At 46.3% G+C, this 26906-nt stretch overlaps 1 protein-coding gene across 4 annotated transcripts in view; it reads right to left on the bottom strand.

Moving 5' to 3' along the window:
* The window catches only part of LOC139262310 (armadillo-like helical domain-containing protein 4), a 221193-nt gene that overhangs the window by 70892 nt on the left and 123395 nt on the right, over nucleotides 1-26906 (bottom strand). The window lies entirely within an intron of this gene.

Genomic DNA, 26906 nt, shown 5'->3' with positions numbered 1-26906 from the left:
TCACTTTGCGGTTGGCAAACAGTAACAAGTGGGGTGCCGCAGGTTTCGTGCTGGGACCTCAACCATTTACAATCTATATTAATGACTTGGATGAAGGGAGAGAGTGTAATGTAGCCAAGTTTGCTGATGATACAAAGATGGGTGGGAAAGCAAATTGTGAGGAGGACACAAAAAAATCTGCAAAGGGATATAGACAGGCTAAGTGAGTGGGCAAAAATTTGGCAGATGGAATACAATGTGAGAAAATGTGAGATTATCCATTTTGACAGAAATAATAGAAAAGCAAATTATCATTTAAATGGAGAAAAATTGCAAAGTGCTGCAGTATAGAGGGACCTGGAGGTCTTTGTGCATGAAACACAAAAAGTTAGTATGCAGGTACAGCAAGCAATCAGGAAGGCAAATGGAATGTTGGCCTTTATTGCATGGGGGATCGAGTATAAAAGCAGATAAATCCTGCTACAACTGTACAGGGTATTGGTGAGGCCACACCTGGAGTACTGCGTTCAGTTTTGGTCTCCATGTTTAAGGAAGGATATACTTGCATTGGGGGCTGTTCAGAGAAGATTCACTAGGTTGATTCCGGAGATGAGAGAGTTGACTTATGAAGATAGGTCGAGTAGGTTGGGCCTATACTCATTGGAGTTCAGAAGAACGAGAGCTGATCTTATTGAAACATAAATGACAATGAGGGGACTCGACAAGGTGGATGCAGAGAGGATATTTCCACTCATAGGGGAAACTAAAGCTAAGGGAGATAGTCTCAGAATAAGGGGCTGCCCATTTAAAACTGAGATGAGGAGGAGTTTCTTCTCTGAGGGTTGTAAATCTATGGAATTTTCTGCCCCAGAGAGCTGTGGAGGCTGGGTCATTGAATATATTTAAGGTGGAGATCGACAGATTTTTGAGCGATAAGGGAATAAAGGATCATGGGGAGCGAGCAGGACAGTGGAGCTGAGTACATGATCAGATCAGCCACGATGTTATTAAATGGTGGAGCAGGCTCGAGGAGCCAGGTGACCTACTCCTGCTCCTATTTCTTATGTTCTTATGTTCACAGTAGTATTATGAGACAAAAATATTGACACCAAGCCACATAAGGAGAAATTAGGGCAGGTGACCAAAATCTTGGTCAAAGAGGTAAGTTTTAAGGAGCGTCTTAAAGGAGGAAAGGAGGTAGAGCAGTGGAGAGGTTCAGGCAGGAAATTCCAGAGCTTAGGGCCTAGGCAACAGAAGGCATGGCCACCAATGGTTGAGCAATTATAATCAGAGCTGCTCAAGAGGGCAGAATTAGAGGAGCACAAATATCTCGAGGTATTGTGGGGCTGAAGAAGATTACAGAGATAGGAAGGGGCGAGGCCATGGAGGGACTTGAATACAAGGACGAGAATTCTGAAATCAAGGAGTTCCCTAACTGAGAGCCAATGTAGGTTAGCGAACACAGGGGTGATGGGTGAGCGGGACTTGGTGTGAGTTAGGACACAGGCAGCCGAGTTTTGGATCATATCAAGTTCACATAGGGTAGAATGTGGGAGGCCAGCAAGAGTGCATTGGTATAGTGAAGTCTAGAGGTAACAAAGGCATGGATGAAGGCTTGAGCAGTGGATGAACTGAGGCAAGGGTGGAGACAGGCAATGTTACAGAGGTGGAAATAGGTGATCTTAGTTATGCTGTGGATATGTGGTCGAAAGCTCATTTCAGGGTCAAATATGATACCAAGGTTGCGAACAGTCTGGTTCGGCCTCAGGCAGAAGTTGGGGAGAGGGATGGAGTCAGTGGCTAGGGAACGGAGTTCGTGACGGAGACCGAAAACATTGGCTTCGGTCTTCCCAATATTTAATTGGAGAAAATTTCTGCTCATCCAGAACTGCAATCGGCAATTTAGAGACTGTGGAGGGGTTGAAAGAAGTGGTAGCGAGGTAGAGCTGGATGTCATCAGATTACATGTGGAAACTGACGTTTTGTTTCCGGATGATGTCGCCAAGGGGCAACATGTAAATGAGAAATAGGAGGGGGCCAAGGATAGATCCTAGGTGGCACGAGAGGTAACGGTGCATGAGCTGGAAGAGAAGTCGTTGCAGGTGATTCACTTGTTACGATTAGATAAGAGTAGAACCAGGCAAGTGCAGCCACCCAGCTGGACGACGGTGGAGAGATGTTGGAGAAGGATGGAATGGTCAACCATGTCAAAGGCTGCAGACAAGTCAAGAAGAACCAGGCGGGATAGTTTGCCTTTGTCACAGTCACAAAGGATGTCATTTGTGACTTTAATGAGAGCCGTTTCGGTACTGTGGCAGATGCAGAGTGGAGGGATTCAAACATGGAGTTGCAGGAAAGATGGGCACGGATTTGGGACGTGACAACACGTTCAATGACTTTGGAGAGGAAAGGGAGGTTGGAGATGGGGTGGTAGTTTGAAAAGATGGAGGGGATCAAGGGTTACATAACTTAAACTGAAAAATACAAAATTTCAGCAATTGTTCTAGAGTTCAATTCCCTTTTACACAATATAAGAACCCTACACCTCAGTCTTCAGTTTATTATTCGCATATCGCTTCTCCCCAAAGGCAGACACACGGGTAGATTTTCAGCTTTGCACAATCACAAAACTGCTATTGCAGATTTACTGCCTGTTATAGAAAGCGTCTGATTTTAAACACCAATTTTACAGGCGGCCGCAAATTGAAAATCTGCCCCATATATTATTTTTTTGCTTGGGCTAAATTGTGAAGTAGAACTACACCATGTTTACCAAGAATCTAATTTATTCATTAATAGTCATGTTCATAGTCATTCCAGAAACAAATTTTAAAAAGAAAATCATCTTGGCAAGTCTTTAATGAGATCTCACATCGCACAGATTTCAATTATATAACTTACAACTGGTGCTTCCAGTAAACAGGTTCTCAAATTTAAGAGAAAAAAATCACTAGTAAAAGTGATCAATCTTTAAATATGTGGGAAAATATATGGTGTGGAACTAGATTGGTTTTTGAACTTGTCATGTATCTTACATTATTCTATATAACTGTATCCTAATATGCTATACATGACTGTAATAAGATATGACCTGTAACCACCAGCATACCTTACCACCAGGGGTGCACTTGCAAGAGACAGGTATACAAGGACAGGTCTCAGGCAAGTGCAGCATTCCAGAGCTGTGAAATAAAGGTACAGGTCCAGAGTGACCTTGACTTCACTACATGCCTCGTGTGAATCTGTACTGAGGGGACAGGACTTTACAGAACTGTGTATTGGTGACTTTCTACTGAACCTCTTCCTACTTTCATCATCTGCTTTGGCCTTTTTAATTTAGGAATTCCATTTCTCAGAAACCGCCACGTACCTCACATTCTTTCACAGCTCCTCTGTGAAGCACTACATTGCTATTCATTTTAGCATCTGTGGAGAGAAAGCAGAGTTAACGTTTTGGGTCGATGACCCTTCGTCAGAACTGGAGTCTGTTCGGAACTGGAGGTAAAAGAGTCTTTTACCTTCTTCCTTATTACTTGGAAACTTATTGTAATTTCTTGCTCAGTGTTTTTTGGACTAAATGTATTTTTAACATAGCTGTTTTTCTTTACACAGCTCGGGGCCTCCACGCTGCTCCCAGGCCGCACGCTCGCTGCTCCTTTTATGGCCCTGACCTGCCGCTGATTGTCTCTCGCAGGTCGGGGCCTCCATGCTGCTATAAAAGGAGAGGCGAGCGCGCGGCCCAGGAGCAGCATGGAGGCATGCCACTTCAGGGAGCAGCGCGAGCTGGTGCAGGAGGGCAACGGCAGCGAAGAGTGACGTCAGCAAGGTCCGGATCGGTGATTGGAGCGTGGGCAGATACAGCAGGAGCGGCAAGGTTGGGGCGAAGGAGCAGCGAGAGACTGTGGAGGGATGTGATCAGGGCCTAGGGGAGGCGTGAGTTCGGGGCCAGGGGCCCAGGGGCAGCACGGGCCAGCCCACACTGCAATATGTGGGCACACTGGGTCCGTGCAGCAGAGCAGGTCTCCAGTTGTCTTGGGTAATCCCTGCCATGGACCAAGACCTAGCTCTGTCAAGCCCGTGCAGTGGCTGGTGTGCAATGGCCACCACACGGTGGTGGCCTATCAACAAGAGCAGGCATTGATGATGAGATCCAACACCGCCTCCAGTGCAGCCTTCGGCCGCCTGAGGAAAAGAGTGTTTGAAGATCAGTCCCTCAAAACTGTCACCAAGCTCATGGTCTACAAGGCCGTAATAATACCGGCCCTCCTGTATGGCTCAGGGAGGTGGACCATGTACAGTAGACACCCCAAGTCACTAGAGAAATACTACTAGCGATGTCTCCGCAAGATCCTGCAAATTCCCTGAGAGGACAGACGCACAAACATTAGCGTCCTCATCCAGGCCAACATCCCCAGCGTTGAAGCACTGACTACACTTCATCAGCTCCGTTGGGCAGGCCACATAGTCCGCATGCCAAACACAAGACTCCCAAAGCAAGTGCTCTACTCGGAACTCGTCCACGGCAAACAAGCCAAAGGCGGGCAGAGGAAACGTTACAAGGACACCCTCAAAGCCTCCCTGATAAAGTGCGACATCCCCACTGACACCTGGGAGTCCCTGGCCATAGACCGCCCTAATTAGAGGAAGTGCATTCGGGAGGGCACTGAGCTCCTCGAGTCTCAGCGCAGAGAGCATGCAGAAATCAAGCGCAGGCAGCGGAAGGAGCGTGCGGCAAACCAGACTCCCCACCCACCCTTTCCCTCAACGACTATCTGTCCGTCCTGTGACAGAGACTGTGGTTCTCGTATTGGACTGTACAGCCACCTAAGAACTCATGCGAAGAGTGGAAGCAAGTCTTCCTTGATTCCGAGGGACTGCCTATGATGATGATGATGACACGTTAAAAAATCCACGCAGTCCCGAGGATGTAGTTCGGGTTCTTCCTTCGAAACACCTGTGAACTCATCCTTTTTTTTGGCGTGGAAGCAAGTCTTCCTCGATACAAGGGATCGTATATGATGATGATGATTTTCTTTACACAATTATAAATATTTTTTTTAAAGGAAGCCAAATAAATCTTTTGGAAAATCCTGTTTCCATGTCTTACATTACATAAAATAAAGATGTATTATATATTTTGTCAATTCAGAATTACTTAACATCAATGCTGCTACAAATGAACAGATATTAACATTTGTAGAGACAGAAGCTGAAAGCGCAGACTCATCACGAATGCGAGTACAGTCCAGTAATACAATACATATCCTTTTTTTCTGAGGTGGAGAGTTCACCTAACAACATTAAATACAGGTATTGATCTACATCCTGATATAATTTTCTAGCATGGTTCATTTAATTTCCGTTCACTGAAAGCCAACAAAACGAAATGGCTTTTCAACACATTACATTTTGATAAATTGCATAATCTCTACCTGCAGCAAGTGAAAAAAAAAGTAATCGCATTGCCAACAGAGTATGTCTCCGCCATGCTGCACCATAGAACTGCACAGGGTACACGCAGGTTACATTGGGGGTAATTTTAACTATGGGCAATGGTGTAAAACAGGCAATGTCAAATTAGCTGGCCGCTATACACCAAGCTTGATTTTCATTTCCATTGAACTGCATGGAAGTGAAAGTATATATAATGGGCGACCAATTCAACATCACCCAAAATTAAAATTGCCCCCATTATGTTTTGCTACAATTGCATCAGAAACTTAATTAGATTTAAAATGACCTAGATGAAAAAAATAGAACTATTAGTTAATAGGAACAAGTTTAAGTTGAAACAATCGCATATACATGGTATTTTCAATGGTAACAGAAAACAGATCTACAGAGTAGTACAGAATATCCTTAAATTTTAGGGGGAGAAATTCATTACCGGCCCATTTGGGGGCGGGAACATTTGAGAAACGGGAAACCTAGCGCCAGGCGCTAAAGTTTTCCCCTTCTCAAAAAATTCGGATTAGCGCTCCCGGACGCTAAATCAAGCTCTCCACTTCCTTCTTGGAGTACTAACGGGACGGATGCATCAGCAGTGCTACACACTGGGCCGTGCAGCGCCTCCGCGACCACAAGCATTGAATTTCAGCCTCTTAGTCTGCTCTGAAATTTCAACATTACTTTTTTTAAGCAATTGAAACATTTTTAAAGAGGTTGACATCAGAATTTGCAGTGTCAATGGAAGTCACTGGCAAGGCCAGCATTTATTGCCAATCCCTAACTGCCCTTGAGAAGGTGGTGATGAGCTGCCTTCTTGAACTGCTGCAGTTCGTGTGGTGAAGGTAGGGAGTTCCAGAATTTTGACCCAGCGACGATGAAGGAATGGCAATATATTTCCAAGTCAGAATGCTGTGTGACCTGGAGGGGAGCTTGCAGGTGATGATGTTCCCTTGCACCTGCTACTCTTGTCCTTCTAGGTGGTAGAGGTTGGGGGTTTGGGAGGTGCTGTCGAAGAAGCCTTGGTGCGTTGCTGGAGTGCATCTTATAGAGGGTACACACTGCAGCCATGGTGCGCCGGTGATGGAGGGAAGGAATGCTTAAGGTGATGGATGGGATGCTAACCAAGTGGGTTGATTTGTCCTGGGGATTCTTGAGTGTTGTTGCAGCTGCACTCATCCAGGCAGGTGGGAGAGTATTCCATCACACTCCTGACTTATGCCTTGTAGATGGCAGAAAGGCTTTGGGGAGTCAGGAGGTGAGACATTCACCACAGAATATCTAGCCTCTGATCTGTTCTTGTAGCCAGAGTATTTATGTGGTGGGTCCAGTTAAGTTTCTAATCAATGGTAACCCCCAGGATGTTGATGGTGGGAGTCTCGGCAATGGTAATGACGTTTAATGTCAAAAGGAGGTGGTTAGACTCTCGCTTGTTGGAGGTAGTCATTGCCTGGCACTTATGTGGCGCGAATGTTACTTGCCACCTATCAGCCCAAGCCTGAATGTCGTCCAGGTCTTGTTGCATGCGGACATCGACTGCTCCATTCTCTGAGGAGTTGCAAATGGAACTTGTCATGTATGTACTTTTGGGATCACTAGCCACTAGGTGGTGTCACTGCTGGAGGCCATTGGGCTGCACACACATGTATAAAAGGCCAGCCATTTTGTATATTAGGCACTTTGGGCCTTAATAAAGCAGAGCCAAGGTCATACATCTTGGAGTTAAACAGTACTCAGTCTAACAGTTATTGCATACACAACATTTGGCGACGAGGCAACAAGAACCTTAGCATGCAAAAATGAGCACAATTGGAATGTTGGAGCGATTCATGGAAGGAGAAGATTGGGCAGACATTGTGAGCCGTTTCAGTCAGTTCTTCATGGCCAACAAAATGGAGAAGTCCGGCGACGCAGATCGGCATCGGACGGGTGTTCCTCACGGTTTGCGATCCAAAAAGTTATGGTCCTGCCCATGAGTCCAACAGAGAAGACATATGAAGAATTGTGTACACTGCTACAGGACCACCTTAAGCCTGATGAAGGCATCATCATCTCGAGATACAGATTTTACACGCATGTTCGCTCAGAGGGCCAGAATGCGGCGGAATTCATTGCTGACCTGAGATGTCTAGCGGGACCATGTTAGTTCGGGGCTGTGTTGGCAGATATGCCGCGGGACTTCTTTGTAATCGGCATCAACCACGAGGTGATCCTGTGTAAATTACTGATGGTGGAGATGTTGGACTTGAACAGGGCCATCACGATCACTCAGTCATGCATGACAACGGATAGAAGTCTAAAGAAATATCAGTGTAAAATCGAAACTCGGCAAGTACTGTAAATATGATTGATTCGGCGATCGGCAGAGAGGCACATGGCAGGGCCTACCCGACTGCGTACGTGAAACCTGTGGCTGCCCAAAGTCCGCCAATGGGAATGCATCCGATTTCACCGTGTTGGCATTGTGGGGGAAATCACCGGCACCAGCAGTGCCAATTTAAGCAATATAGTTGCAAAGGCTGTCTGTGAGTGGGGCATGTCCGCAGATGAGCAAGCGTGCTGCGACACACCATGTGAAGGATGATGGTCAGGCTAGCACGGATCCGGATACGCAATCTGAGATACCAGAGGAGGATGTGTATGGACTGTATTCATTCCTAACTAAGAGCAAACCGACAATGATCAACATGAAATTTAATGGGGTGCCGGTATCGATAGAACTGGACATGGGGGCGGGTCAATCGATAATGAGCCAGAGGGCATTCGACAAGCTGTGGGACACTAAGGCTGTGAGGCCCAGGCTGAGTCCAGTCAATGCCAAGTTGCGCACGTACACCAAAGAACTCATAATGGTGATTGACAGTGCCACAATTAAAGGGTCGTATGACGGTGAGGTGCACAAGTTACCGCTATGGATTGTCCCAGGCAATGGCCCAACGCTGTTCGGCAGGAACTGGCTTGAAAAAATCAGATGCGATTGGAACGACATCAAGGCGCTGTCGTCGGGGAAAGAACATTTGTGCCCACGTACTAAGCAAGTTCCCCTCGCTTTCGAACCAGGCATTGGCAACTTCACGGGAGCCAAGATGCAGATCCAAGTGGACTCGGATGCAAGACCCGTCCATCATAAAGCTCGGGCAGTTCCATATATCTTGAGGGAGGTCAAAATCGAACTGGACAGACTTCAGCGTGAAGGGGTCATATCACTGGTTGAATTTAATGAATGGGCCAGCCCCATTGTTCCTGTGCTGAAAAGTGATGGCACAGTTAGAATCTGTGGAGATACAAGGCTACGATCAACAGGGTTTTGAAACAGGATCAGTACCCGTTACCGAAGGCTGATGATTTGTTTGCAACGCTAGCAACGGAAGTCGTTCACCAAACTGGACTTGACGTCAGCCTACATGACATAGGAGCTAGTCAAGACGTCGAAGAGACTCACGTGCATTAACATGCATAAAGGACTGTTTATTTATCACAGGTGCCCTTTTGGAATTCGCTTGGCTGCAGCAATATTTCAGAGGAACATGGAGAATCTACTGAAGCCTGTACTGTTCCAAGATGACATCCTGATCACAGGTCGTGACTCCGAGGAACATCTGAACAACCTGGAAGAGGTTCAACATCGTCTGGACAAAGTGGGACTCAGACTGAAACGCTCAAAATGCGTCTTCATGACACCAGAGGTCGAATTCCTGTGGAAGAAAATTGCTGCTGACGGCATCAGGCCCACAGACGCGAAAACCAAGGCCATCAAGAATGCACCCAAGCCGCAGAATGTGACGGAGCTGCATTCGTTTCTGGGTCTACTCAACTACTTCGGTAACTTCCAACCTAAATTGAGCACCTTATTAGAACCACTGCACATGCTGCTAAGAAAAGGCGACAACTAGGTGTGAGGTGCCTCTCAAGACAGAGCTTTTGAGAAAGCCACTAATCTGCTTTGCTCTAACAAGCTGCTGATACATTATAACCCATGTAAACATTTAGTATTGGCCTGTGATGCTTCGTCATATGGAATTGGTTGCACAACTCCAATAAGCTAATGAGTCGGGTAAACTTCAACCAGTCGCCTGTGCTTCAAAAAGTTTGTCTAAAGCGGAAAGAGCCTACAGCATGGTAGAGAAAGAAGCACTAGCCTGTGTGTATGGGGTTAAAAAGATGCATCATTACCTGTTTGGTCGTCGGTTTGAACTGGAGACAGATCACAAGCCGCTCATTTCACTGTTCTCTGAAAACAAAGGTATCAATACCAATGCTTCATCCCGCATCCAGAGGTGGGCGCTGACATTATCTGCTTATGATTATGTCATTCACCATAGACCTGGCACCGAGAATTGTGTCAATGCTTTGAGCCGTCTGCCGTTTCTCACACTGGAGATGGAAACGCCACAACTGGCGGACCTATTGTTAGTTATGTATGCTTTTGAGAGTGAAGGAACCCCTGTCACGGCTCAACAAATTAAGACCTGGACCAGCCAGGACCCGATTTTATCGGTGGTGAAGAGTTGCATCCTCAAAGGTGATTGGTCTGCCATACCCAAGCAAATATGCGAGGAGACCAAACCTTACATTCGTCGCAAAGACGAACTGTCTATTCAGTCGGATTGTATACTGTGGGGCAATCGTGTTGTTATGCCCAAGAAAGGGAGAGAGAAATTTGTACATGAGCTCCATAGCACACATCCCAGAATTGTAATGATGAAAGCCATCGCCAGGTCTCATGTATGGTGGCCAGGAATTGACTCTGAGCTGGAATCATGTGTGCATCAGTGCAACACTTGCATGCAGCTCAGCAAAACACCAGCAGAATCACCGCTCAGTCTGTGGTCGTGGCCGTCCAAACCATGGTCCAGGATCCACATAGACTTTGCAGGTCCCTTCCTGGGGAAGATGTTTTTAGTTGTGGTGGATGCATTTTCGAAGTGGATAGAGTGTATAATCATGTCATCCAGCACATCCACAGCTCCCATTGCGAATCTCAGTGTCATGTTCGCGACACATGGTCTGTCTGACATCGTTGTTAGCGACAACGGATCATGCTTCACCAGTCAGGCGTTTCAAGAGTTCATGAAATTCAATGGTATCAAACATGTAAGGTCAGCACCATTCAAACCTGCATCCAGTGGGTAAGCAGAACGTGCTGTCCAAATCATAAAGCAGAGTATGAAGCGAGTAACCCAAGGGTCACTGCAGACCCGCCTGTCATGCATACTGCTTAGTTACAGGACAAGACCACACACGCTTACCGGGGTCTCGCCTGCTGAACTAATGATGAAGAGAGGTCTTAAGACCAAGCTATCTCTTGTACACCCTGCTTTGAATATTCATGTTGAATATAGAAGACAAAGTCAGCAAGGGTATCACGATCGCGCAGCTGTGTCACGTGATATTTCTGTAAATGATCCTGTATATGTTCTGAATTATGGTCAGGGTCCCAAAGTGGATCGCTGGTACTGTCATGGCCAAGGAGGGCAACAGAGTATTCATTGTCAAGCTCAAAAATGGGCAAACATGCAGGAAATATATGGATCAGACAAAGCTGTGGCACACAGATGAACTGGAACAGTCGGAGGAAGAGACAATCAACGACCAACCAACCTACCCCCAGTCATCAGTGAATCGGGACTTTCAATCACTGACATGTTAAATGAAAATGGACTTTCAATCCCTGACATGGCCATTGCCACTCCCACCAGGTCAGCCATCCAGCCACCAGTCACAACAGACTCTGAACACTCACCCAAGGCTGAAGTTGAACTGAGACGGTCAACCCGGGAGCGTAAAATACCGGACCGTCTCAATTTGTTAAAGAATGTGTTCATATCTCAGAGGGGGGTATTGTCATGTATGTATTTTTGGGATCACTAGCCACTAGATGGCATCACTGTTGGAAGCCATTGGGCTGCACGCACGTGTGTGCAGCCCAAGTATAAAAGGCCAGCCATTTTGTATATTAGTCACTTTGGGCCTTAATAAAGCAGAGCCAAGGTCATACCTCTTGGAGTTAAACAGTACTCAGTCTAACAGTTATTGCATATATAACAGAACTGAACACTGTGAAATCATCAGCGAACTTCTGACCTTATGATGGAAAGGTCATTGATGAAGCAGCTAAAGATGGTTGGGCCTAGGACGCTGCCCTGAGGAACTCCTGCAGAAATGTCCTGGGGCTGAGATGATTGACCTTCGACAACCACAACCATTTTCCTTTGTGCTAGTTATAACTCCAGCTAGTGGAGAGTTTACCACCCCAATTCCCACTGACTTCAATTTTATTAGGGCTCTTGATGCCACACTCTGTCAAATGCTGCCTCAATGTCAAGGGCAGTCACTCTCACCTCACTTCTGGATGTGTAGTGAGAGATATTTTATTCCTGTAACAAATCAGTTTACCTTAGTAAATATATAAAACTTAACACGTTAAATGGAATAAACTATACCATTCAATGGTTAAGCATAACAAATAGGTACAGTTTAACCCATTTCAACAGCACGGTTCCTCATAATGATTTGAAACAAATGTTACTAGAGCAGTATATTCTAAATACAGAATCAGTTTGCTGTGAATTCTTCCTTTTAAAGCAATGTATTGAACTTGATGGGTCTGTGGCATTCTGTTAATGAAATGCATATACATGGAAGTAATTCAATAAGCATTTCAACACAGTCTACATAACTCATGTTCTGAAGGTCTTCATCATCCAGTTAGGAAAGATGAGGAGGAGGTTGGATGAAGTGTTGCAATCCCTCCCAGAATCCTGCCAACAATATTACTAATTTTGGAGTAGTCTTCCTTATTGCAATGTCTTTATTCACACAATCTACGTAGCGTTTTCTGTTATCATTGGTATTATTTTGGCAAGAGTTGGAGGACGTAATGTGTGGGTATTTTAGATAACAATGAAGGATTCATTCAAGCACTGTTGTCTTTTAAGTTGACATTATTCTGTAAGGTGTTCGACATCTATAGCTAGTATAATTAGTTGAGGAGGCATTTCATGAGGTTATGAAAAACATCGGATTCAAATCTCTGATTTAAAAAGTAAAGAATTAGCAAGCAGTGTTTACTTAAGGCCTTTTCATATGAATGGCCTGCGTGAGCATTTTAAGTTATCAGGCTGGGAAAAGCATCAATAAAAGTGAGTCACTTCTCATTACATTGATTGCAGAGCCTCAGGTGCTTCTTACGTGCCCTAATTTCCAAAATTCCTTTGTGAAAAAAATTAAATTAGCATTTGACAGTATTTACATAAGCAACATTGAGAAGCAACAATATTATCAACTAGGAATTAACTGGTGATAAACACAGTCTGAAAGCGAAGTTCCACTTGGAATCATTTATGCAAGTTTGCACTATCCCTTAAGACTTTATTTAAATTAATTATTAAATCAATTAATAATGGGTTTTGATATCCAAAAAATATTTTTCATAATTAATACACACCACATTTGCTACTTTTTAGCAAACGTGCACCAAAAGCAAACTCTATGTAATTCTGAACACCTCACAGCCCTTCACCTCACCATCACCTCAGTCATGGTGAAGCATTCACTCCACTGCTGAGTGAAATGGGCCAGGTTTTGTGGCTAAACCCTGTAAGTAGAGGGGAAGAGTTTCTGCTTTGGACACAATCAGGAAATGTTATCCAAAATACCCTTGAAACTATGTTGATTAGCTTTGGCTAAAAGTTTCCGCTAAAATGTATTTGCTTAATCACAAATGTCAAATTTTCCTTGAACCAGCGCAATCAGGCATAAATAGAATGTAATTGTTTCATTTTTTCCATTAAAAAGTATTCTTTGATGTTTTTAAAGAGTGGTAACCTGGTGCAGTTTTATTAAAACAACTGAAAATTATTTTATCACAAAAAATAAGCATTTTTAATAAGGTGGTCTAGTCCTCCACCTGTGAGTAACCTGATTTAAAATCACTGAATGTTGCTTAAAAAACTAGGCTGAACTATTTAATAGTTCCTACTGATTCCCTTTGCGCTGAAGAAAATGAACATGATTTGATGAGCCTTTCTAAACCAGTACAATCGGCGGAATCTCGCAATTTTGACCTGGGGGCGTGGCCAGTTTTGTGGGCGGGGCCTGATCTGGGTGGATTGAATCTTGAACCAGCGGAAAATATCGTGGAAAACATGAGCATAAGCACAAGTGGTTTTGGGCGTAACTCACTTATGTTTAAAATTCTCCAATCTTTTGTGATGGTTTGGCCAATTCCATTGATATAACTAAAGGAAACAAGTGGAAACTCGACCTCAGAGTTTTCTTTCTTTAATTTATTTTGCAAACAAAGCCCAATGGAGTTGATCTACTGGTAAGGACTTACTATTAATGGGCCCAAGTTTCCACAAGAAAAAAAACGGGCGCTCCTCCGAGCTGGGCGCCCGTTTTTCGCACCTAAAACGGCGCCTAAAAAAATCCTCGGTATTCTCCACCTACTTACAGGTCCTGTGGCCCTCAGCGCAGCCAGCACGAGCTGTGGGGGGGGGCGGAGCCAGGTCCCGGCGCTGAAAACAGTGCCGGGACCTCTGCACATGCGCGCTACAGTCGGCACGCAAGTGCAGTAGCTCCAGGCGCCGAACTGTGTGGGAGGGGCCCGAAGCACGCAGCCCCTAGCCCTGGCTGAATGGCCTCACTGGGGCTGCATGAATAAGGCTCCTCCCACGGCTAGCTCCTGCTCCCCGCCCCCGACAAGACCCGACACCCGCACCCCCTCCCCCCCGCCGACCAGACCCGACCCGACACCCGCTCCCCCTCCCCCCGCCGACCAGACACCCGCTCCCCCCCCCCCGTCCCGACCCGACACCCGCTCCCCCCCCCGGGCTAACCCAAGACCCAACACCCGTTCCCCCCCCCCCCCACCGACTGACCCGACCCGAGCTCCTGTTCCCCCCCCCCCCCCCACTGGACCCGACTCCCGGACTGGATCCGATCCGACCTGACCTCTCCCTTCCCCACCCCCCCTCTCTCTCCTCCCTCCCCCACTCTCTCTCCCTCCCTCCCCTCTCTCTCTCTCCCTCCCTCCCTCCCTCCCCCCCCCCTCTCTCTCTCTCTCTCCCCCCCCTCTCTCTCTCTCTCTCCCCCTCCCGCTCAGCGACACGAACGGCTTTCTCCCCTCCCCCCTCCCGCTCAGCAGCACGAACGGCTGCAGAATTCTCCCTGGCTGAAGCTCTTTCACACAGGTAGGAAGATGGTTTATTTAATCTTTTCTTGGCTTATAAATGTTTATTCAGGTTGGATTTATTTGTATAATATTTGTAGAAGTATAAATAAGGATTTATTGTCGAATTTAATGAGTTCCCTTCCCCCCCACCTCGTTCTGGACGCCCAATTTGTAACCTGCGCCTGATTTTTTAATGTGTAGAACAGGTTTTTTCAGTTCTACAAAAATCTTCACTGGCTCCATTCTACTTTAGTTTGGAGTACGTTTTCACTGTGGAAACTTTCAAATCAGGCGTCAGTGGCCGGACACGCCCCCTTTTGAAGAAAAAATTCTGTTCTAAACTAGAACTGTTCTACCTGACTAGAACTGCAGAAAAAAAAATGTGGAGAATTGCGATTTCTAAAATAGTCCGTTCTCCACCAGTTGCTCCTAAAAATCAGGCGCGAATCATGTGGAAACTTGGGCCCAATAATTCTTGCCTGTAGTTGCCTTCTTCTCATACATTTTTGTTTATATATTCTTTTGTGATGTTTTGCTTTCATTTTACTCATGTCGTAATTGCAGTCTGCAGTAATAATGCACTCCTTGGAGACAATAGGAGCAAACTGCAAAATAAAATCTATAAAAATATTTAATTAAAATCAATTATTTACATTTTTAATTTACTATTTTTCCCATGGTACCATTGAAATTCAGAGTGCACACTTGCATAATGCAGACTTGGTCTTGAGTAGTAGTGCAACACCAGCAGTGTCGAACCGGGTGCCTGTTACACACCCCGCCCGATACTCAAATCCATTGAGGTCAATGGCACTGAATATTGAGTGGTCGTTTATCGGGCAGCTGATGCGATACTGCCCAAGACAAATTTCTACTACACTGTGTTTATTGAGACAGAAATATTGGTACAGAATTTCCCGATAAAGTAAGAGCATGCCATTATTGATGTGCAAATAGGCCAGCAATTGGTGGCGAGGAAGAGTTATCCTTTGAATTGCGAATCGCCACAGGTTGCTAGACGATTTGCGCCGCTCCACCATTAGCTTCGCAAAAACAATATCTCGCCCGTAACCTCCCCGTAGGGTTGCCAACTCTGGTCTAATGCATTCCTGGAGGTTTGATTATGTTTGTAAATAATTTATAAATTAAAGAACGCAATAGAAAGATTTAAGGATAAGTAATGTTTAAATAGAACCTACTTCTGTGATATTTCTACAGTATCGACCGCAATGAGAAATATCAAGAAAATACTACTGATTCAACAAAATTTTACAATATCAGCAAATTATAAAAAACAAATAAAACCAAAATAAAACCTAATTCAATTCACTGGCCTCCATGCTAGTTTCCCAGGTGTCGGGAGACCCGACATCAAGTGGCGGGGGAGGCAATTTAGATTATTAAGAGCTGCTCAGGGATCACGTCAGGTAAGGTGGTCAGGTGTTGTGTCAGCATGGGATGATTTACCAACTTGACATCAGCAAATGGTCTATAAAACCTCCCATTTCATAGGTCTTCACTTTCCAAGGTTAGATGCTGTTGCTTACTGCACTTGGAAGACAGATTGAGCTTTATGTAGCTAGCAAGTGTTTGGAGCAAACTCTCTATCCAGTGTCACCTCCTTGGAACAACCTCTCTCCCCATTGGCAGATCAATTCTGTCATCTCAACCTCACTTGCCATCTATTCCATCAGCATCTGTGCCCTTGAAAAAAATCTCACCTTGGTCCTCAGAATCCCACCACGGTCAGCCCCAACACCAGCATCACCAGGCACACCAGCATCATCAACAACACCACCAACCTTCTCCGCAATCGACTGATGCTGCACAGGGCATCAGCACCCGACCACATTGCTGGCCGGGACGCCAGGGATGGCCTCACCATGGCCAGGTTTACTTCACTTGATGCTGTACACCCTGGCTGCCACATGATGCACCAGATTGGCAACACCCCACACCAACAACATAAAGCATCCCTACAATGTCCAAGCCATTCCTTTCACACTCATCACCATTTCGGAGGTACCGTCATGTCTCAACATTCACTGCAACTCACTAAGCCACTTCCAAAGGTTCACACAAATCTGTCCAAGAACTCGAAGTGTTGAAAATAAAGATTTTTATGTTTGATAGCACATTAACAGAAACTTTACAAGAACATTGTCAATAAAACCCAAGTGCCTACCTTTGGGTGTTGTTAGTTAGTATGATTGGACTACGATGAGGGTCAGTATGAGGGGTGGCTGGTGACATGCGGAAGTGATAATGCAGATAGAGAAAGAGGGTTGGGTGGAGGTACAAGGCAAGTTGGTGTGAGTAAGGTTGTGCAGGAGTAGGTTAGGGAAGGCAGAGTGATGGAGATGTGATGAGTGGCACTGCAGGATGAGGTTTCCGTTAACCTTTCATGATCTAATGAGATCATTGAAAGGTTTGCGCCACTGTAGCCTGGTCCTCCTGAGGACATCCCTGCTTGTGTCCTCCTGTGCAATGTGCAACCAGGCTGCTTTGGTCTCATCTGTCCATTGGAAAGGAAGAGAACCTCCCTGCGTGCTGTGACTCCCTTCATAAACATATAGAGGGAGTCATGGGAGAGCGTCGATGCAGCCGTGCACTTTTGTGCACCTCAGAGCACAAATGTCAAAATCAATGTGGCTATGGTCCCTTTAAGGAAACCGGCTGATTACACATCATCAAATGATGTCATCAGAACCGCTTCCTTTTAATTGGCCGGGAACCACACTGGGCAGGCTTAACAAGCCCAATCAAGGTAAAATCATTTGTAGAGAGCCGGTTGGAGCAGGCAGCAGGACGAGACCTCGCTACAGTCCCCCTCAGTAGGTGAGGTCGTGGTCACTGACTCCCACACCCCACCACTGAAACACAGCTTGAGGGAGGTGAGGCTCAGTCCTCAGAGAAGGAAAGCTGCCTGACTTCAGGAACAAAACACATTATACAACAGCATACATCACAGGCTGACAAAAGCTCTCCCTCCCCCAGTTTGTGTTTCTCTCTCACTCCCTCCCTAGTTTGTGTTTTACTCACTCCCTCTCCAGTTTGCATTGCTCTTTCCCTTCCTCCCCAATTTGTGTTTTTTCTCCCTCCCTCAGCTGCTCACTCCAGACTCATGGAGTTTCCAGGCGAGTTACCCAAGCCCCAATACTGTCGTCCTCACAGCCGGCAATTAAGCGGTGCCATCGTAATAGCGGGAAGTCCAGCAGGGCTCAGACAATGAGTTGCAAGGCACGACAGCCAGGGTACTGCAGATGCACATACAAGGACCATTTCTCCTGAGTCACCAGCAGCAGTGCTCGGAAGACCAATCACCCTTTCCGGTAGACCCACCCCCCCACAAAGCAGGAAGGTTGGGGATCTTACCTCCCCAGGTGTTTCATGAAGTTGCTGCATTTGCACGTTAATTGCCCATTAAACTCGCCACAGAAAGTTAAATAATGAACAGCAGAAGTACCCTTTTAATGTGATACTTGTTAATGACTGCCAATCAACCTCTCTGCCCCAGAAAGTGAAAAATTAAAAGTGTGGAATCTCATTCCTTCAGATAGTGATTTTTGGAGATTTAAAAATTTTAAATTTTAAAATTATTTTTCTTATTTTTCCTCTTTTATGCTCTCTCTCTCTTAATCCAATCTTTCATTTCCTCTTTTTATTTATCTTTCTGTACCTGATTTGACATTGAATTTACCCACTTTAATTCACCCTCCTTCTCAGTCCTTCCTCTATTGTTCAATCCTTAAATCTCATTGATGCCCTCGCTGTGCTGTTATCAGCTCGTACTTCCAGCAATTTCAAAGGGAAAAAATGTTTGAGCTAATGGGTGCAGGGAAAAGTCTAGCTAACGGGGCACTCTGTGAGATTCGCTGCTTCAGCAAATTCTGGTCCACTATGTATTTTGATTTAACTCCCGTTTTCCCCATTCCTAAACATCCATAAGACAAAGGTCCTCCACCAGCACTGCCTCCCAGTCATCAAGATCCATGGCGCGGCCCTGGACAACGTGGATCATTTCCCATATCTCGGGAGCCTCCTATCAACAAGAGCAGACACTGACGATGAGGTTCAACACCGCCTCCAGTACGTCAGTGCAGCCTTCGGCCACCTGAGGAAAGGAGTGTTTGAAGATATATAGTAGACACCTCAAGTCGCTGGAGAAATATCATCTCTGCAAGATCCTAAAAATCCCCTGGGAGGACAGAAGCACCAACATTAGCGTCCTCGACCAGGCCAACATCCTCAGCATTGTAGCACTGACCACACTTAATCAGCTCCACTGGGCAAGCCACATTGTTCGCATGCCAGACACGAGACTCCCAAAGCAAGCGCTCTACTTGGAACTCTTTCGCGGCAAACGAGCCAAAGGTGGGCAGAGGAAACGTTACAGGGACACCCTCAAAGCCTCCCTGAAAAAGTGCAACCATCCCCATTGACACCTGGGAGACCCTGGCCAAAGACCGCCCTAAGTGGAGGAAGTGCATCCGGGAGGGCACTGAGCAACTCAAGTCTCATTGCCGAGAGCATGCAGAAATCAAGCGCAGGCAGCAGAAAGAGCATGTGTCCCACCCTCCCTTTCCCTCAACGACTATCTGTCCCACCTGTGGCAGGGACTGTGGTTCTCATATTGGACTTTTCAACCACCTAAGGACTCATTTTAAGAGTGAAAGCAAATCTTCCTCGATTCCGAGGGACTGCCTATGATGATTTTTCCCACACTAACTGCCTCCTCCTATCTACCATTCCCATTTCAGACTCAAAGTATCAGCAACTCGAGGACTTTTTGCATCAAAAAGTGAGGCTCCTCCAACTCCCAGCTCCACCATCTATCCTCCACGTAATCATGCCCTCACCACTCCCACTCCAAGATTTCTCCCCCTCAGTTACTCACCTTATCCATGAAGTCAATGACCTAACTCCCTCAACCTTCTCCCATCCCAGCTCCTAACCATTTAAATTTACTCCATGCTTGCAGACATCATCAATTTGTCACTGTCGTGAGATAGTATCAACCCTTTCTTCCTCCATCTACCATCAATGGTCGATCATTCAGCCACTACACTCCCATCCACTGGAATTTTGTACACCATTCTCTCTACTTTACCACCATCCTGTTTTCAAAACTTTCTTTTTTGAATGTACCTTCGGTTTCTTCTTGTAGAAATATTTAGAAATTACAACATGAAAACATTCGGCCCAACCAGTCCATGTCACTGATTACCCTCCACACAAGCAAACTATCCTAATCGCATTTACCCATCCAGTTCCCATGCCGCTTCAAACCCCTTTCCTTCATCCACCTATCAATCTAATCTTGAATACTGATATACTTTCTTCATCAACCACTAACCACATCCTCACAACTCGCTTTGTCTAGAAGTTTCTCCTGCCCTCTGTTCTAAAAATAAGAAAAACAAAGCCAAATGTTTTTTGTGCAGGTAGTATAGAAGTTGGTAAATAGAAATGTATTCCTCATCTAGGCAGTATCTGAAAGAATTAGAGCAGTGGGTAATGTTTTCATGTTGTATTATTTTTTCCCAAACATAAATAACAACTTTATAACTTTGCTTTTAGGGTGGGTAAATTATTTTTAATCTGAATTATAAACAAAGCAAAGACAAAATATTTGAATATTCCTACCTGTGTGAAGCAGCAGCAGCCTTCGAGCTGCGGTGCTTCAGGCAGGCTTTCCATGTAGGAGACAGGGGCAGCATCAGTGGCTCGATGGCAGCCGAAGACACAGCAAGCAAGCAGCCTTCGAGCTGCGAGGGAAGCTGAGGCCATTCGGCCACGGGATAGGGGCGGTGGCAGTGCCTTACGGCAGCCGAAGACACAGCAAGCAATCAGCCTGCGAGCTGCGAGGGTAACCGAGGCCATTTGGCCACGGGATAGGGGCAGCGTCAGTGGCTCGACAGCAGCCGAAGACACAGAAAGCAGCACTCACTGATTTCAGTAGGTGATTTCTTCAACAGTGCTGCTAAAAGCACTCCTTCAGACACCAAAAAATCACCTAAATTCAATCCCAAGCCTTTCCATGGGTTCAACAGACAAATGAACACTTTTCTTTAAGTCCCTTTAAAAATGGCCGAGTGCCAATGTTTATGGGCTACTGCGCGTGCGCGCATGCTCCAATGCGCATGCGCAAGGCTGCCGGCACAACATTGTCTCATTTAAATTAGCCCTACCCCTCCACCACTTGTAGAATCGGCGTGACTCTGTGGCTCCGCCCCCCCGCTGTTGTGCGCACGCTGAGCTCCCAGGGACCTGCAGGGAGCCGGAGAATCTGGAGGTATTTTTCTGACGCACTTTTAGGCGCGAAAAACGGGCGTCCAGGTCGGGGCTGCACCATTCTAGGCGCGGCCCGAAACTTCACCCCTCTATTCCAGATACTATAGCAACTGCTCTGAAGCCATTAAGGCAATGCCTCATTTATTCAGCCTGTAATCTAATTTCACTGGTCAGGAGAAAGCTCAGAGCAGCAGGTAAATTTAAGGGGGTAAATTTCCGTGAGGATTCTACTGTTATCTGCCATAAAGCTGCAGAAACCTTGGAAAAGCAGCCTAAATATGAAGGCAGTTTAATAGCAGATATACATTTGCTTGAATTTTCACCTTTCTCTAGATGTCTGCAGTTGTGCAGACTGATGTAGTCATAACTGATGTAGTCATAACAGTAAATGTAATCTTAAAATTACAGTTAAAATGCAAATGGATTACTTAATGGTAAGGATTGAATAAAGATTTTCATATACTCACGAGCAGTACCTACACAATGTAATTGTTCCTGTAGGAGCTGTGAGCTATTTTGTCTCTCACTCACATGATAAATTTCATATTCTCAACAACTTGCCATTGAGTATCCCCTTTCTCATGTTAAATTAAAATAAGCTGTCAATGAGTATAGTGAGTGGAAAATATCATTTCATAGTCATTCAATGTGCTGATTTTAGAGAATAGGGTCTCTTTTGTCTTCATTTTACTGTTTCTCCCTCAATCCGCTTCTGCTTTTATCTCCCTTTCTCTTCTCTTGTACTTATCTCCCCCAACTCCTCTTCTCTCTTCTTTCTTCCCTCTCTGTCCTATTTTGCTTTTCTGTCTTTTTCTTTCCTTTTGGTCAGGGGGTGATTGGCATGGCATATTGTGGCATGTAAAGGAGCCACCAAGGCCTGCAGGCTGCATGTTCCACTGAGGGTGCAGGGAAAATATAGCCTGCAGTCCTCAGTGGTTCTCTTCCAACTCTTTCCCTTCCCCATAACTCGTGCTTTATCCACCTGTTAAAATCCCCATCCCCTCTTCTTTCCACAAACCCCTTCCTACTATCCTCTTACTACGATCACTAACCCCACTCACTCCTATCACAATCCCTACTTCTACCCCTTTGAATATCTGCTCCCCCACTGCATACTCCCTTTTCCTTTGTTCTGTCATTCATCTCATCCACACTCCCTTCACTTCCCCTGCAAGGTCAGGTGATGAAATGCCAAAAGCACCATCATCCTTAGCCTGTTTCCTTCCTCCATCTTACCCCTCCTTTCTTCTCTTCCCCCCCAAAGAGGCTTTGGTGACTTTCAAAATTCAACTTACTTGTGTTTTTTTTTACTCAAATTAGAATGAGAAAAGACTTTCTGCCTGTTTCTCTCCCTTTTTCTATCTTACATAGTTGTCAGTAGTAAGAATGTTTACATTTTCTAACTGCCAATAAATAACAGAAATGATAGAGGCTTTTGGGATCAAAATTCAACACGTGTTTCATGGGTGGTATTCTTTTTAAAAGTATCTGCTTTACCTCCATCATTGGGACTACAGCTAGAAGAGATTTTTTGGGGCAGTTGAATACACAAGATGAGCTATATCTTCATTACCCAAATGAACTTTTTATTCACCATGTGTAATAATGAGCAGTGCTTAAGGCTACAAAATTTCTCAGGTAAGCGAGCAAACATACTGCTCCTCTGCCATAACTTCCAACAGATGTGGCAACAGACGAGGCATTGATATCCCTCAAAAATAACAGAAACACCATTTGAGCCAAGTTCCTGGGATTTTTGCACCTCTTCCTTTGAAGTTATGATGTACAAGTGGGAGAAACCTTGTGGAGGTTCAACCTCAAATCTGCGCTAATGCCTTATAGACTGATCTTCTCAGTAAAATGCTAGAAAATAAAAGTGCATGTATTCCTTCCAATATAATTTACAGTCAATGACACCAGTCTATGGGCCCAAGTTTCGGGCCGCGTCTAAAACGGCGCAGCCCGGACCAGGACACCCGTTTCTTGCGCCAGAAAGTGCGCCTAAAAAAAACGTACCTATTCTCCGGCTCCCTGCAGCTGGGCGCAGCGCAGCACAAGCTGTTGGGGGCGGAGCCAGATCCCTACGCTGAAAACAGTGCCGGAACCTCTGCACATGCGCGCTACAGTGGCCGCGCATGTGCAGTAGCTCCAGGCACCCAAAACTGTGGGAGGGGCCCGAAGCACGCAGCCCCTAGCCCTGGTTGAATGACCTCACTGGGGCTGCATGAATAAGGCTCCTCCCACCCAACTGGACCCGACCCGACTTCACCCCCGCTCCCCCACGGTGACCCGACCTCCGCTCCCCCACCCCAGACCTCCACGACTCTCTCACCACCCCCCCCCGCACCTCTGCGACTCTCTCTCTCCCACCCCCCCCCCTCACCCCGGACCTTCCGCGACTCTCCCTCCCCCCACCCCGGATCTCCGCGACTCTCTCTCCCCCTCCCCCGGACCCCCGGGACTCTCTCTCGCCCTCCCCCTCCCCCCCCGGACCTCCGCGACTCTCTCTCTCCTCCCCCCGGACCTCCGCGACTCTCTCTCCCCCTCCCCCCCCCCCCGGACCTCCGCGACTATCTCTCCCTCGCCCCCCCCCCCACCCCCGGACCTCCGCGACCCCCCCCCCGAGACCCGACGCCACCTACCTGTAAATCCAGCCCGAGGTCTTGGGCCCGGCTGTTCAGCCTCCTTCTCTCCCTCCCCCCCCTCTCTCCTTCTCTCCCTCCCTCCCTCCTCTCTCCTTCCCTCCCTCCCTCCTTCCCTCCCTCCCTCCTCTCTCCTTCTCTCCCTCCCTCCCTCCTCTCTCCTTCTCTCCCTCCCTCCCTCCTCTCTCCTTCCCTCCCTCCCCTCTCTCACTCCTTCCTTCCGTCCCTCCATCCTCTCTCCTTCCCTCCCTACATCCTCTCTCCTTCCCTCCCTACATCCTCTCTCCTTCTCCTCCTCTTCCCCCCCCCTTCTCCCCCTCTCCCCCCACCCCCCCACCCTTCTCCCCCTCCCCCCCCCACCCTTCTCCCCCTCCCCCCCCCACCTTCTCCCTCTCCCCCCCCACCCCCCTTCAGGAGCAACTGAGGCCGAAACTTGGGCCCTATAAGTCTGAATACTTAAGGCATATTTACTCCTTTAATATAGAACTAATTTAAATTTAGATTATTTTGCCTTTAAGAATATAATATCCACAGACTACCCTTTACGTTGTTTTGTGCTGGGGCACAGGCAGTGCCCAGAAAGCATAACCAATAAAATCACCACTTGTACATAATAGTGGCTAAAGCAATATTTTGCAGCCCGTGTATAAAAAGCTGGAAAGTAACAACAGTTTGAAATGATTGATCTATCTTCTGAAGAAAGCCAACAGATAATCAAATCATTGCCTTTCATTTTTTAATGTAACAATATTGATGCCTCAGGTGTACTGCAGGCAAAGAAAAACACCAATTTTAACAAATTATTGCTTAGTCCCCTGAGAATACAGTACCTTTAAGTTGGACATATGGGCTGGATTTCAGGGTTAATTTGACATTCAGGAGAGAGTCTGCCTTGAATGCTTTCCTTCTCATTTTGCTGCACTAATTTATATTTTTTTCTGTGTACCTTCTTCTCTGGACTAATCTGAATTCCTCATTATTCTTAGCCAGGTGGCTATAAATAATATATTAGCATCAATACCTATAAGCTCCACATAAATAACAGTGGGGGGTGAAATCACTGTTTCAATGAAAAATTATTTGCTTTCTCCATAATCAATGAATTAACATTTAAATTTTCTTCAATAGGACACATTCACTGCGTTACATGTATGTTTCCGTTATGTCTTAATAGGTAATGTAGAATGTAGCGAGCTACAAGGGGAAATTTTACCCCTCCCCGCCCAGTAGAAACAGTGCAGACATGGCTGGAGGGGTTTAAAATGGCGAGGAGTTCACATCATGTTCCTGCTCCCCATTTTAACGTCAGAATTCAGGCACAATAAGTCAGCCCGCCCTAGAGGAGCATCATATCAATGCAAAGTCGCATCCTGATGACATTGGGATGCATATGCCAGACTCCAATCTGCTAGGAAAAGCTGGCACTAGCCAAGATCCTGACCACAGGAGGTCCAGGTAAGTCCCATTTAAAAATATTTTATTGAACGGTTCCTTATGGGCCATGGGTAGTATGATTGTTCCTTCTGGCCCCACAAGGATACTTTAGGTCTCTACTGCCCCGGGCCTAACCCCAACCCCAAACTCCCCTCCCTCCCCCATTTAACGATGTCCTCCGCACCTCACACAATTCCCTACTTATTTTGTCAAGGAGCATGTCGGTAGGTCCCCGACGGTGGCCTCACCCCACACAAATTTTGACTCCTGCCTGCCAGCGGTAACATCATTCCTGCTAGCTTCAGGAGGTAATGTTGGGGCATCAAACTCATACCATGGGGGAGAGATCGGGATGAGACAATGTCAAGTTTTGGGATTTTTGACTGTTGAACCGAGGAAGGATTTTCGATAACTTATATTAGGATGCTATTAAGTTAAGTTCTGCTCACAAGAGATTAAATCCACGACACACAGCTTCTGGGAATGCTCATACTACATCAGTTTGAGACGATGAGGCTCGTGAAGACAGGAAACATTGATGACTGCTGCCAACGAACCTGAAGCTGTGCATTAGCATTCGGCGCATAAATGTCGGTCCCAAATTTGAAAAAGTAACGTTCACCACAACAGACAGAGGAGCTGATCGCGATAAACACACTCGGCGAGAATACAATAAAACTCTCAATCTGACAATATTCGAATATCACTTTCAAGTCACATTTCCTCATTAAATTGTACTGGAAGTTTTAGCAGTTCATTCTGCTCGGTCACGTGATATGCTCCTCCTGTACCATGTGGGAACTTAAGGACACTTCCGGTGTCCCTGATGACTACGTGTGCGAGAAGTGTATCCGCCTCCAGCTCCTGATGGACCGTGTTGCGGAATTGGAGCTGAGGGTGGATTCACTCTGGAGCATCCACGATGCTGAGAATGACGTGAGTAGCACCTGTAGCGGGTTGATCTTACCGCAGGAGAAGGGTCCACATCCAGCTAGGGAATGGAAGACCAGCAGGAAGAGCAGTGCAAGGAACGTAGTGAAGGGGTCCCCTGCGGTCATCCCCCTGCAAAACAGATACACTGCTTTGAGTACTGTTGAGGGGGATGACTCATCAGGGGAAGGCAGCAGCAGCCAAGTTCATGGCACCGTGGCTGGCTCTGGTGCACAGGAGGGCAGGAAAAAGAGTGGGAGAGCGATAGTGATAGGGGATTCAATTGTAAGGGGAATAGATAGGCGTTTCTGCGGCCGCAACCGAGACTCCAGGATGTATGTTGCCTCCCTGGTGCAAGGGTCAAGGATGTCTCGGAGCGGGTGCAGGACATTCTGAAAAGGGAGGGAGAACAGCCAGTTGTCGTGGTGCACATTGGTACCAACAACATAGGTAAAAAAAGGGATGAGGTCCTACGAGACGAATTCAAGGAGCTAGGAGCTAAATTAAAAAGTAGGACCTCAAAAGTAGTAATCTCGGGATTGCTACCAGTGCCACGTGCTAGTCAGAGTAGGAATCGCAGGATAGCGCAGATGAATACGTGGCTTGAGCAGTGGTGCAGCAGGGAGGGATTCAAATTCATGGGGCATTGGAACCGGTTCTGGGGGAGTGGGACCAGTACAAACCGGACAGTCTGCACCTAGGCAGGATCAGAACCAATGTCCAAGGGGGAGTGTTTGCTAGTGCTGTTGGGGAGGAGTTAAACTAATATGGCAGGGGGATGGGAACCAATGCAGGGAGACAGAGGGAAACAAAATGGAGACAGAAGCAAAAGACAGAAAGGAGATGAGTAAAAGTGGAGGGCAGAGAAACCCAAGGCAAAAAACAAAAAGGGCCAATGTACAGCAAAATTCTAAAGGGTCAAAGTGTAATAAAAAGGCAAGCCTGAAAGCTCGGTGCCTCAATGCGAGGAGTATTCGGAACCCAGGAGAGGGCTCTGAGCTCGTTAG

Source organism: Pristiophorus japonicus, chromosome 4 (genome assembly GCF_044704955.1).
Source record: "Pristiophorus japonicus isolate sPriJap1 chromosome 4, sPriJap1.hap1, whole genome shotgun sequence".
Taxonomy (NCBI): domain Eukaryota; kingdom Metazoa; phylum Chordata; class Chondrichthyes; family Pristiophoridae; genus Pristiophorus; species Pristiophorus japonicus.
This window is presented reverse-complemented; position numbering and strand designations above follow the sequence as displayed.